Below are 15,007 nucleotides of genomic sequence, written 5' to 3' on the forward strand. Positions count from 1 at the left end.
ACTGCTGTGTATCCATTTTTCATGCCTTTCCATCCCACCCTGTCTCTCAAACTCTAACCTCTCTTTGAGTAGAGAGTTCACTGCTATAGCCTCAGATACTAGTCCAGAGCTTAACTCATAGTGTTAACTATATCTCTGTGTGCATGTGTGTGTGTCTGTGAACATATGCATACTCATTTCATATATATGTTTTGTTCATGTGAATTAATATGAAAGCCCTTTTTCAAGAGAACATCTTCACTCTAGTGCTTCTCAGATGTAACTAATACAGGCCATGAGGCCAAGAGAGAGAAAAATGGGTATTTCATAGCAGTGCAAAATTATGCTAAAGCTAATTCCTAATGCAAGAATAGAATCCCCCAGGGTTAGCAGAATCAAAGTTCTGTTATCTTTGCTTTACCAAGAAAACACATGCAGTTCCAAAGTCTGTCAATGCATGTGCCATTAAGGTGGTTGCTGGTTCTCAGTGTGCTAAGCCCAAACACATCTACATTCCAAAAAATACTCGATTAAGCAAAAACTGGTCCAGTACTGCTTTCCATTTCTTGTTACCAGATGGTTCTTTTCAGCATGATCTCTCATTTGATGATATAAGAGAGCTGAAAAATAGCTTAAATCAGATGGCTTAATCAAGACCTGAGCTCTTCTTTATTTTTTACTATGGAAAGTTTCAAAAAAATGCAGAAGTGAAGAGATTAGTGTAATGAATACCACACACACATCATCCAGCTTAAATAATTATCAGCTCAAAACAACTTTGTTTTTATCTACTGTCCCACCCCAGATTATTTTGAACCAAATCCAGATGTTACATTATGTTTCCCATCAGTATTTCAGCATGCATAACTAAAGAATAAGATTTTTTTCTTTAAACAAAACCACAATACTATCAGAACATCTACAAATAGTGGCAATAATTTCTTAATACCATCAAAATCCAGTTAGTAGTCAATATTTCTTTGTCTCAAAAATATTTTTCCTTATACACTATTCAAATACAGATCCAAATAATATCCATAAACAAATCATAGAGTTAAATGTGTATTAATGTGACTGTAGCATAGAGTGCAAGCAGTTCCAGAAGCAATGTCAGAAATGAAAGCACATTCCTATTATGAAAGGCATGATAAACCAAGTGAAGGAGTTTGCACTTTATCCTGAGAGCAATGAGAAACCACTAACATATTTTAAGAATTGAGAGACATGAGTATATTTAAGACAAGAAGTAACTGAGTGAAGTTAAGGGGGCTAGAAAAGAAGTCACGTGTTGAATCATGGGTTTCATAGCTCACACATTTCTGGATGGACTCTTGTGGGAACTGAAATTGGAGGTCTTGTAAGATCTTGAGGAAACCAACTTTTAAATTTGGATAACTGTAACTAGTGTGGGTCCACAAGAAGAGAATAAATAAAAACCTGAACATGACTAAATAGAGCTACTCCAAGTCAAAGAAAAGACGGAAAAAAAAAAAGTTTTGCAGAATTCTTTCTATGCTGGCCAGACTAGCTTATCAGGGAACAAAAGGAGCAAAATCAAGAAATATATGAGCATACAATTAAGTGAAGGTCTCAGTCGTTTCTCAAAAAAATGTATGTAATGAAAGAAAAATATACATAAAAAAACACCCTATTGCTATAAATGAAATCCATGCCTACAACAAGAAAGCTCAGAAAGTCTAGAAATTAATCCTGGACACATTCAAACAAAAGAATGGAAAAATTGTTACAATACTAAAAATCATGTTTGATTTGAAGACCAAATAATTAAACCAGACAGGACTACATATACTGTATAATTCACAATATTGCCATCCAAAATTTGCACAGTAAAAATGGAACAGAAACACTGACAGAATGAAATAGATTTCTCCAAAAAGTGGGGGACTTTAATTCATATTTCTTGACCTATGGCTCATCAAGCAGACCAAAAATGGTAGGAATTTATAGGCTATACATATAAAATAAAATCCATACAGTAAGGCATTTTAGGTGCATATGAATATATTAGACACTACACTCTGAACATAAAATATGCACCTTCTGGGGAACGTGGGTGGTCAGTTGGTTAAGTGTCTGTCTTCGGCTCAGGTCCTGGGATCCAGCCCCTGTCAGGCTTTCTGCTCAGCAGGGAGTCTAAGAGGGAGTCTACTTCTCCCTCTGCCCCTCCCCTCCTCATACCCCTGTTCCTGCTCTCTCACCCCCCTGCCCTGCTCATTCTCTCTAACAAATAAATAAATAAAATCTTGAAAAAAATATGCACCTTCTTTCCAAATTTTCTGGGACATATATTCAAAATCTGTTCTATAGTAAGCTTCAACTATAACTTCAGTGAATTCCATAATTTATAAATAATATATACCTGGTTCTCTGATGACAATATCAAATAAAAAATGAAAAACTAAAATCCCCTTCAAAAAATATCTTCAAATAGAGACCTGGAATCTAAGGAAAAGAAAAAAACAAAATTATAGAATTTCTAAAACAGAATGAGTAAAAAACACTAAAAAGCAGAATCTATAATATAGGTCAAAGTTGTCACTACAAAAAAATTCATAGTTTTAAGTACTACATATCTAAATAAGAAAATATAAATTAAATGAGTTAATTAGTAAACTAAAAGACACTAAAACTAAAATCAAATGAGTCTAATGAAACATAAGAAAAACTAATGAAGGTAGAAATTAATGTCATTTAGAAGGTATGAATACTGTAAAACAAATACATAAATCCAGCATGTGGTTCTTTGAAAGAAATTATAAACAGATAAACTAATAAACTAATTATGAAACAAAAGGAGAAATTGCAGAGTTAGAAATATCAATGGAAAAAATAATTAAAGAGAGAATTAAAATAATTCACCATGTTCTACTCTATGTACATAAATTTGAAAATTTAGAACAGGTATCTTTTCCTCAGAAGGAACATTTAGGGGTGCCTGGGTGGCTCAGTCGGTTAAGTGTCTGACTTTGGCTCACATCATGATCTCAGGGTCCTGGGATGGAGCCCAAGTTGGGCTCCCCGCTCAGCAGGGATCTGCTTGTCCCTCTCCCTCTACCCCTCCCCTCACTCTCTCTCTCTCTCCCCCCACCGTGTCTCTCTCAAATAAATAAATAAAATCTTTAAAAAAATGAATACTTAAAAAAAAAGGAACATCTAATCCAGAAAGGCGAATTGTAGTAAGGGAATTGAGAAAATTATAAAATGACAGACTTATATGATTTCAAATGTACAACCAACCAGATTTCCATGGAACAGATTTTCTACTATTATTTAAACAGATCCAGAGCTTATGGAGATTAGAGAAAACTTTAAAACTACAAACCTCATTGAAACTAACACCTGATAAAGGTAAAAGAAAAACCCAAATAAAAATTATGGGCCAATCACATTTATGATGATGCAAAAATTCCATACTAAACTCCGAAATGAGTATTTGACTAAATTGCCCCATTTTATTTATTCTTGGATAGACAAAGTTAATTATTGGATAGACAAACTTTATTCTTGGATAAACAAACTCCACATTGTAAAGATATTGATTCTCCTTTTATAAATCTAACATAATACTGCATTTATAAATCTGACATAATACTCCCTCTCTCCCATCCAAAAGCAAGCAAACAAACAATAAAACTCTAAGTATGACTTTGGGAGACTTCAGAGGTGATTCCACAGATCAAGACGAAAGATAAACTTGTAAGAACAGATATGATTTTAGATGAGTGGGCAAAGGGGGCAGAAATAAAAGGAATATTGAATGGGAAAAGTCCTATCAGATGTGAAAACATAAAAACACATTATAAAGCTATGATATATAAACTAGTTGGTATGAGTGTTTATATGGATATGTATAACTAAAAAGCTAGATATACTTCAGAAATTACTTCAATATAATCCAACTAGTATTGTGAAAGTAACATTTTGTATCCATTAGAAAGAGATGTTTTATTGAAATAAATCATGTTGGGACAACTAAATTGACAGGAAAAAAATACCTTATTTCTAACTCTAAAATGGCTTCAAGCGGGTCACAGTTTTCATGATAAAAATATAAATATAGCTCTTTCCCATCTTGCAAGATGGCGGGCGAAAAAGCTGAGAAGCCGAAGACTAAGAAGAAACCTGAAGCTAAGAAGGCTGATGCCGGTGGCAAGGCTAAAAAGGGTGACCCCAAGGCTAAAACGCCAAAGAAGGGGAAGCTCCACTGCAGCCGAAACCCTGTCCTTGTCGGAGGAACTGGCAGATATTCCCGATCGGCTATGTATTCCAGAAAGGCCATGTCCAAGAGGAAGTATTCGGCAGCTAAATCCAGGGTTGAGAAGAACAAGGAGAAAGTTCTTGCTACTGTCACAAAACCAGTTGGTGGTGACAAGAACGGTGGTACCCGAGTGGTTAAACTTCGCAAAATGCCTAGGTATTACCCTACTGAAGATGTGCCTCCAAAGCAGTTGGGCCACGGCAAAACACCTTTCAGTCAGAACGTGAGAAAGCCGCGAGCTAGTATCACCCCCGGGACCATTTTGATCATCCTCACTAGGCACCACAGAGGCAAGAGGGTCGTTTTCCTGAAGCAACTGAGCAGTGGCTTGCTACTTGGGACCGGACCTCTGTCCCTCAATCGATTTCCTCTGCGCAGAACACACCAGAAATTCGTCATTGCTACTTCTACCAAAATTGATATCAGCAGTGTGAAAATCCCCAAACATCTCACTGATGCTTACTTCAAGAAGAAGAAGCTGCATAAGCCCAGACACCAGGAGGGTGAGATCTTCGACACCGAGGAAGAGAAATACGAGATTACAGAGCAGCGCAAGGTTGATCAGAAAGCTGTGGACTCGCAAATTCTGCCAAAAATCAAAGCTGTTCCTCAGCTTCAGGGCTACCTCCGCTCTGTGTTTTCTCTCACAAATGGAGTTTACCCTCACAAATTGGTGTTCTAAATTTCTTACAAAGAACGTAATTAAATAACTGATCCATTTCAAAAAATATATATATATATAAATATAATCACAACTTTTCGAGAAGGAACATATTCTATTTTCTTTACAATCTTGATTAAGAAAGGGAGTCCCGGGGCGCCTGGGTGGCTCAGTCGTTAAGTGTCTGCCTTCAGCTGGGGTCATGATCTCAGGGTCCTGGGATCGAGCCCCATATCGGGCTCCTTGCTCAGCAGGAAGCCTGCTTCTCCCTCTCCCATTCCCCCTGCTTGTGTTCCCTCTCTCACTCTGTCTCTCTCTGTTAAATAAATAAATAAAATATTTTTTAAAAAAAGGAAGTCCCAACAAGACACAGAGAGACAAAAAAACTGAAAGACTGATTAGTTTGATTGCATATTAATACTATGTAGACTACACAGTTTTTTTCTACATATGACTTTTAAAGTTATAAATAAAAATGATCACAATGCAAATAAGAAGTTAAAAACTATGATATTGTGGTAACTTCTTTTAGCAAAAGAGATTTGACAGATAAATAAGAAAATAGCTAATAACTCAAGTACATATCAAAGAATATGAATATGCACATTATAGGAAAAACTTATGACTATATGAAAATGAGCTGATTTCATTCAAATTAAAGAATCCCCGTAAATCAAGAATATATACATATTTTTTACCAATCCCATTGGTAAGAGTAAAAAGTTCTATAATACATATTTTTAACAAAGGATAGAAGATGAAACAGGCATTCTTATACACTGTTTCTGGGAATGGATATGGATTCAACATTTTTGGAAAACCTATAATGTGCCTACATGTCCCCTGTTAAGTACTAAATACATTATGGAATATTTATTCAATAGGATATTGTGGGATAACAAATAAGCTAATAAAGAAAAAAAATTTCATAACATAATGAGATGCAGAACAACAAGAATGATTGTATGTATCTTAAAAGTGTACTTTATGTGCACAGATGATTTCTAGAAACAGACACCAGAAATTTTTAAAATTTAAAAATATTTTGCATATATGAAATTCAGGAATTTAAATAGAATGAAAGGCTTATAAATAAAGTAATCATTTTCTGCCTCACTCCTCTCTACTTTTGGTATCGATCCTTAGTGACAACTACTTTTTAACAGCTTTAAAAATTTTTGCCATTTGTGACAACCTGGATGGACCTTGAGGGTATTATCCTAAGTGAAATAAGTTAGACATAGACAAATATCATATGATGATACTCATATGTGGAATCTAAAAAGCAAAACAAATGAATAAACAAACAAAGAGCAGAATCAGGCGATGGAGAACAAAATGGTGGTTGCCAGAGGGAAGGGGGTGGGTAGATGGGCAAAATGGGTGAAGGGGAGTGGGAGACACAGGCTTCCAGTTATGGGATGCGTAAGTCATGGGAATAAAAGGCGCAGCAGAGGGAATATAGTCAGTGATATTGTAATAATGTATGGTGACAGCTGGTAGTTACACTTGTGGTGAGCATCCAATCATGTAGGTTGTACACCTGAAACTAGTGTAACATTGTGTATCAGCTGTACTCAAAAGAAGAAAAAAGTCCTCCAGGAAGTTCCTTTTATTTCTTTAAATGATGTGATTTTTATGGCTTCTCTGGATTGATCTACTTTCCATTACAGCTTTTGATTTCATTCTCTCATATTACAATATAGGCCATTTATACCATCACTGCCTCTCCTTGTCCTTTCTTTCATTATAGTTATGTCAGTATTTTTATTTTTCTACTGTAACCATGTAAATGTGAATAATTTATTTCTCCTTTTCTTGGCCCATTAATATCAATGGTATTTACGTTCCCACTTTACCTTGTAACCTGGCCCTGTCACTCCTCTCCACCTTCCATTCCCAAACATATCTATAATTTTAAGTTTTGACAAAAACTAATGATATACTGTACGGTGACTAACATAACATAATAAAAAAATGAAAATAAAATTATGTATATAAGCATTAGAGAAAAAAAGGAAAGCAAATGTGTTTGATCTTATAACCATCCATCTTCTGAATTTCAACATGTTCAATGTAAAAGGCAAAAGCAATAAATAATGTTTATATTATTGTGTCTATGTAAAGCCCAACGGTTATTATTATATTTCCTTCCTGACAGAGTCTGCTTTGATCATCCACATCCTCCTAGGCCATTCTCACAGATTTTATAGCTCTTTTTTCTAGTTCTGGGATTTGCTGCCTGTCAGTGCCAAGTTCTGATGTCTCAAGCATATTATGACAGTGCTTAGATCCCCTTGAAGGAAGAACTTGCCTCAGTAGCTGGAAGTGCTGCCAGCCAGCTGCCTCTCCTCAGCGGGCAGCACTGTCACCCTGTCTCATGTGCAGAGGGCTGCGTGACCAAGGGCACAGTATGCGGGGCTGGTGCTCCCCACATGACTGATCCAAGCAGCAGAATAAAAGCCTTCCCCTTTTTTGGCCCAAGGGAGACTAGTTCGGACAGACAGTACCACCTCAGAGCTTCCCCAAGGGTCACTGAGGTTGTTTCTGATTCTGCATCAGAGCCCCCCTCTCCCTTTACCCAGTCCTACTTTCTCCAACCCTTGTTAAAGGTGTGGATCCCAAGGGCAGTCTCTAATAAACATCCCTCATGCTACCTCCCCTCTCGGAGGAGTCGGCTCCCCGAAGAACTCAACCTGCTGTTTTCGCCTGATGGCACCTTGCCCAGGAATCTGGAGATCATGCCAATAAACAGGATACGGGTACAACCTAAAACCATTCGTTCTAAAAAGGAGCTCTCCAGGAACTGCTTCTCAGTCATCCCTCTTGTAGAAAACTGTCTTCTTAGAAACAAGTCCGAGTCTCACTCCCTTCACTCATTTTCTACTGGACAGCCCTCATCTCTTTTTTTTTTTTTTAAATTATTTATTTAACTGAGAGAGAACGAGAGAGAGCAATTGTGAGCATGTGCACAAGTTGGGGAAGGGGCAGAGGGAAGAGAGAGAGAGACTCTCAAGCTGACTCCGCACTGTGCATGAGCCTGACATGGGCTCAATCCCACGACCCTGAGATCATGACCTGGGCTGAAACCAAGAGTCCGTCGCTTAACCGACTATGCCACCCAGGCACCCCACCCTTATCTCTTGAGGGAGCCTACATCTAGCTGCAATCTGAAACACAAAGTCAAAAAGAATCTGGTTCATACACGACTGAGACACTGTTGCATTTTTTTGTCCTGCCCCAACTCCTCTCCCAATGCCCCCCGTCTCCCCGTTCACTACCTGTCTGAAGAACCCTAGATACAGGATGTCCATCAATTTCAGTTTTCTATTTGTCTTAGTTGGTTTGGACCCCTATAATGAAATACCATAGACCAAGTAAACAACAGAGATTTATTTCTCACATTCTGGAAGCTCAAAGTCTGAGATCAAGGTGCCAGGATAGTTGGCCTAGTGAGATCCCTCTTGTGGGTTGCAGATTGCTGACTTTTTCTTGAATCCTCACAAAAACGGTGAAAGAGCTCTCTGTGGTCCCTTTTATATGGACCTAATCCCATTCATGAGGATGGAGCCCTCGTGACCTAATTCTACCCCTAATACCATCACACTGGGCATGTGAATTTTGAGGGGACATAAATGTTTAGTTCGTAACACTATTTACTTCACTTTTCCTTAGTTGTATCTTTTTATAATTTTTAGGGTCACATAAAGAGGCTCCTTTTCCCATCTTTTCATCAGCTCTGGGTCAGTTCTCCTGGGGATCATTCAATCCATCCCCTTATAGCAAATGCTAGCCTTGCTCTATGGCCACTGGGACTGTCCACTTTCTAACTGTGTTGCACAGTCTCATCTGGAATTGAATTCATAATTCCTGGATCTTCTCTTTTCTTTCTTGGTCAATTCCCCCATTTTTAGGAAAGACATCCTCAAATGATTCCTTGCCCATCCAGTATAGTGTATTTTGCTTGCTTGTTTGTTTGCTTTGTTCTGTTTTCTCAGAATGGGATTTTGCTCTGGTTCCTCACCTAACTCCCACCCAAATATGTCTCCTTGAAATTTGTTACAGACATTAATCTTCAGATGGACACCCTTCCGTTCTTTTAAAATTTGCTCAGGCATACTCTTTTAAACCCTCTTACCAATGTATTATGAGGGAAAATGTGTCCACACAAATGCTTCCTGCTAGGAGACTTTGGTCACTTTCAAAAGAGGGACACTTCCTTTTAATTGCAATTCTTTTGAGTTGTTGGAAATATTTACTGTGAGAGCACAGTCTTTTATTTTTCAATAAAAGAAAACTAATTTGACAAATGGTAACACATTTAAAAGCAACTACCACGTACCAGGCACTGTTCTAGACAGTTTTTGAGGTTACAATTAAAAAAAAAAATAACTTGCTACCAAAACAGCACAGCAATTTCTGGATTTGTCACACTATGCTAGATGTCTGTGGAAGCCTATAGATTTTTAGTATGCTTTAAAAGTACAGTGAAAACAACCTTTAGTTTCAGCAGCTGAAATTTCTTACACTCTCATAATGTGGTCTCTGAAAAAAATTTTAACATTATGTAAAATCTGAATCAGCAGCTTAAAGGGAGCTCATTTTTGCCATTTAAAACATTTTTCCATTGTCCTATGTGTTTTAGAATAAGTTCAGCTATAAAATTATAATCAGAGTCAAGCAAAATAGATGAGAAAACCTTCCAGGCTATTTTAGATATTAAATGAGAAAACAGTCAATTGATTTATCTCATATGGTTCCTTAAACCCAATGCATGTTAAGACATAATGAGTTTTTACCCATTTTATATGCATTTAAAGCATATTTAAAAATACGTAGATAATGCTTTCTTTAATTTTCACAATTTCCCTAATTTATAGGAAATCCACTCTCAATTTTAGATAAGTTTATATGTTTACATTCATTTTTCAAGTATAATAATAGAATGTCAGGGTAGCAGAGGAAATAAAAGCACTGAACTTTTTGAATTCTTTCTAGTTACCAAGCACTGTGAAGCTATTTTCTAGACTGCTGGTTCTCTCGTTATGAAGTCAGAATATGAATATCTCATCTCTCAGGGTTCAAATGAGGACTGAGGATGTCTAACACACAGTCAGCATTCAGTCAGTCATGTTACTTCCCTTCACATTCCCATCTTCATGGATTAATTGACATGAGATTGGTCATATTCCTACGAATGGAAACAGCTATTTCAAGGAAACAACTATATTTCAAGGCTGCCAGTAGAGCCGCTGATTAATACCGCCTAATCCAATGAGAACCTCACTAATATCGGAAAGAAAGCTGTCTTGAGCTCTAGGGAGCAGCTCTTTATGTGCACATGGTGTAAGTAAAAGAATATGAGGCTGGGTCCACAATCCAGGAGTGAAAACCAATCTTGCACCTTTATATTTGGCTACACTGCACATCTGTCTCATTGCAATAAGAAAAGCAAAACAAAAGAAATAGAAAACAACTGACTGGTTTTTAACTGATCCCCCTACACTTTGGCAACTGTGACAAAGAGGCAAATTATTTAATTTCATACCCAGTCTGTAGCATCATGTGAGATTTTGTAACTTCGATGCACATGAAGTGTTAACCAATGCTGGTTCTCAGTGATGGCTAATGTAAGAATAACCAAAATGGGATGCTGTTATCATACTGCTAATCTCTGAAACATACTTCTAACACAAATCAAAGCATCACCTCCAAGCTGAAATTCAGCACATTCATAATCTATTTCTTCATTCTCTTGGTCAACAAATATTTACTGAGGACCTACAATATGCCAGACACTGTATTACACACTGCGTTAGAAAAAAAATAGACCCCCCAAATTCCCCCCAAAACCAAACAAAATAAAAACCTACTCTCAAAGGGCTTATCTTTTAGAGGGTAAAGATAATAAGTATAATAAATAAGTAAATGATACAGTATGAAGACTAAAGTGGCGGGAGCATATAATGTAGGTGGGAAATGGGGGAGTTGCTATTTTAATTTGATCGAAGAGGTCTCCACTAGGAGATGACATTTTTTTTTGGTGATTTTTTTTATTGTTTCTTTTTTTTAAATTTTTTATTGTTATGTTAATCACCATATATTACATAATTTGTTTTGGTGTACTGTTCCATGATTCATTGTTTGTTCATAACACCCAGTGCTCCATGCAGAACGTGCCCTCCTCAATACCCATCACCAGGCTAACCCATCCCCCCACCCTCCTCCCCTCCAGAAACCTCAGTTTGTTTTTCAGAGTCCATCATCTCTCCTGGTTCGTCTCCCCTCTGACTTACTCCCCTTCATTCTTCCTCTCCTGCTATCTTCTTCTTTTTCTTTTTTCTTAACATATGTTGCGTTATTTGTTTCAGAAGTACAGATCTGTGATTCAACAGTCTTACACAATTCACAGCGCTCACCGTAGCACATATCTTCCCCAATGTCCATCACCCAGCCACCCCATCCCTCCCACCCCCGACCACTCCAGCAACCCTCAGTTTGTTCCTGAGATTAAGAATTAGGAGATGACATTTGAGCAAAGACCTGAAGTAGAAGATGAAGCAAACCATGAAGATTTCAGAAGGAAAAGCATTCCAAGTATAGGGAATAGCAATTGCAAAGGCTATGTGGGAAAAGGGAGCTTCCAGGAGAGCAAGAAAGCTAGTGTGGCTGGAGCAGAATGAACAAGAGGGCAGAAGGAGATGAAGTCTGGGGTGTGTGTGTGTGTGTGTGTGTGTGTGTGTGTCTACAGGACATTTAAGGACTTCGGTCTCATCCTCAGTTTGCTTATATTTATGTATAATTATTTTTATGACAATATTTATAAAACTCCGTTGGCTAAAAAAAATAAACTTTTTTTCTGTACCATTTAAAAATAGTGGCAGGGAATTAAAATCACTTGAAAAAGAATATCCTTTATTAATAAATTTTACCAAGGGACAAATTTTTTTCTAAAGAAAGCTTGTGTTTAGCACAAAAAAATTTCTAATATTAACCTCTGGTACCCACCCACAAGTTTCATACCCTGCTTGTTTTTAGGATTGGACTAATTGGTGTACACAGTGATATTTATGCAAATGTGTTGTAGACACTAATTTGAACAGATGTTCAGTTTTTCTTTTTTAAGGCACTGAAAGTAGGAACCACATTTCTTGCTTTTCATTGAATCGATGCAATGTCTGAATTCTGATTAAATAATCTTGGTTTCCTAATGTGATCTAGAGGGCATAAATCCGGATTGTCCCAAACAACCAGAATATAAGGGCCCCAGAGATAGATCGAATAACAGTTTTGTAGTTAAGAAGATCTAGAATTGAATCACTCCCTTTATAGATCGAAACACACTACATAGGCTGTTTCAGAACCAAGATGTGGAGTTATAAATCCTGGCACACTGTTGCTTGGGAGGATTTATTCAGATGAAAACACATGCAGGTCCAGTACAGAGCCATTATAAGGATGGGATCTAAACAAACATGGGAAGTAGGAAGAATTATGTTCAATTATAAGAGAAGTCATTGAAAGGGGATGATTATAAAACTTTCCTGGGCTAAGATACCCTAATGCCATAGCAGTACAGAACTAGAGTTAACTCAGCGAATATCAAAGTAACCAGCAGTGATTTTGAGCATGCTCTGGCACACATAATAGTACCATCCTTATTTCTTTAACTAAAATCATAATCATTGAAATGATGGAATCATGAAACATAGTATCCATAGTCTTACCACTATGAACAATGAACCTCATAACAGAGAAAATCATTTTTCAGTTTTTAGGTAGCAGATTGATTTAAAATGGTAAGTTTTGATAATAAAAATTTCTTTGGTAAAAATTTTAAAGTTTCCCCTCCTCTTAAAATTATAACACAATGCCGTTTCTACTTGTAGAAACACAGTTGACACTAAATTGTCTTACACTTCAGATTCCTATGGGTAATTACAGGAGACTGGAATCTTTATGGGACACTCTAGGCTCTTGAAATTTAATAACATGTTCAATTTTCATATGAAATACAAATTTGAGGGTACCAGCAAAAGATTCTAAGATGCTTTCTACACAAAGACATTGAAATGGTCTCATTTTCTGAAATTAAAGATATTCAGACCCTTTCACTACTCTTAAATTACTTCAGTCCAACTTACTTGCTTTTATTTCCCAAGCTTTATCCACAGAATTTGACATTATGCTCCATCTCAATTACAATTAGCTCAATCCATTACCTACTTTGCTCCCCAAATTTACTTCAGTGATTGCCTTTACTTCATCTTATTACTAAAATGTCTATTTCTATTTTTGGCTATTTCACACACAAGTACACACATATATATTCATAATTCAATTAAATATATTAGATATATATTCAAATAATGTATGTAACATTTTTACTAAATGAAAGATGTTTATCTTGTGATTATAAAACACTGGAATTATTTTTTTTCCCTTCTGTCTTATTTGAAATTTATACATTGAGACACTTTGTGAAGAAATTTGTAAGTATCCACTTCCAGTATGGTAATGTGACTCTAATAGAAAGTTTTAGATTTTTCTTATGCTAATAATTCACCAAGTATGAGAAATGTGTAATCCGGTCAGGAAAAAAAAAAAAAAGAATCCTCACACAAGATTTTATCTTCAAAAAACTCATTTTAGCTTTGCAGTGGGAACCTGCCCTCTGGCACCATCTATTGACTACATTGCTTTACTTTCTAATTAAACCACATGCAAATTGGTAGTGAATGAATAAAACATAAACTTTTCTTCCTCATTTTTCATTAATGATGAGTAGCCTGAGCCATTGGCCCTGACAGTAGTTGGTGCATTCAGCTATGTCAGTAAATTTCATGGGCACCCTTGGAATCTGCTGGTGCCTTCTTATTACTCATGAGAACTTATTTTAACGTGTCTGCAGGAGTCCACCTCCACAGGTGCCCACCTCCACAGGCGATATTCATGCTGAAATGTCTAATCAGAGGCCAAAATAATATTCTCCAGGATTAAATAGCTCTGTCAAATGTGTTTCTTTAAAAAAAAAAAAAAGCACTTAAACTCTGCTGGAGAACCACAGACACAATCGTCTGTGGTGCTGACTTTGAACCTGGGCATTAAAAAGACAACTGTGTGCCGAGCACCAGTTGGGTGCTATTATTTAGCTAGATATTTTGACATGGACCATTCGATTTAATACCATAAATGATATCCCTTCCGAAATTACAGATGAGGAAACTAAGTGCAAAAAGATGAAACGTCTTGCATGAGACCCTCAACATTTTTCAGGTTTCTAATTCAAATTCAAAAAAACTACAAGACACTTTTTCCATCTTTCCCTAGATTTCTTGCTTAAAATGTTTAACACCACCCACCCCCAACACTTCTTATCCTCTTTTACTGTTTAGTAATTATCACTATAATATATTTTGTTTACATTTCTTAATATTGTCTATCTCTCTCCACAGGATATTTGCTGTATGATATCAGAAATTTTAGCTGTTTTGTTCATGACTATCATCCTAGCACTAGAACAGTGCCTGGCACAGAGCAGACGCTTAATAAACATTCCTTAATAAATGGAGGAGTAAATGAATGAATATCTAGACAGTGGTGGAACTGGGATTTGAATCCAAGACTCTTTAAGTGCTCTTCCTATTGACACAAGTTATGACACTTTAAACCTGTGCAAAACAAAAATATCTCCAATATCTCATATTAACTTAAACCATACAAGGAATAAAGTTGTCTTTTCTTTCAACTCTTTCTGAATTAAGTAGAACAAGGAAACATTTAAAATGTTTCTCTGTGATCACTCATTTCTCCAATCTTCAATACATTTCTGCTAAGTGGCTTCCATGTACTAAGCACATGTTAGGAAAAGTTCCCCCTCTTCTCTGCCTTCAGTATATATGTGTCTGTGTCACTATATAAAATATCTGAAGCTTTGGCAGGTGTCTATACTGCCTTCTTGCAGGATGCAAAGAAGGAGATCCATAGACAAATGGAGAGGATTTAATGGAGTATAGTTATAAAAAATGTTCCTTCACTCATCTTTTTTTTTCAGATGCTCCCTAGTGCTCATGATGAGAGTTCATGTA

At 36.6% G+C, this 15,007-nt stretch overlaps 1 protein-coding gene and 1 pseudogene across 1 annotated transcript in view; one reads left to right on the plus strand and one right to left on the minus strand.

The window, feature by feature from the left end:
- RALYL (RALY RNA binding protein like) overlaps window positions 1–15,007 on the minus strand; it is a 325,277-nt gene that overhangs the window by 194,203 nt on the left and 116,067 nt on the right. The gene's annotated exons all lie outside the window — the stretch shown is intronic.
- On the plus strand, window positions 4,080–4,972 carry LOC114216560 (large ribosomal subunit protein eL6 pseudogene; annotated as a pseudogene).

This window comes from Eumetopias jubatus, unplaced genomic scaffold (genome assembly GCF_037043125.1).
Source record: "Eumetopias jubatus isolate StellerSeaLion01/CBP00866 unplaced genomic scaffold, mEumJub1_p1.0 scaffold_4, whole genome shotgun sequence".
Classification (NCBI taxonomy): Eukaryota; Metazoa; Chordata; class Mammalia; order Carnivora; family Otariidae; genus Eumetopias; species Eumetopias jubatus.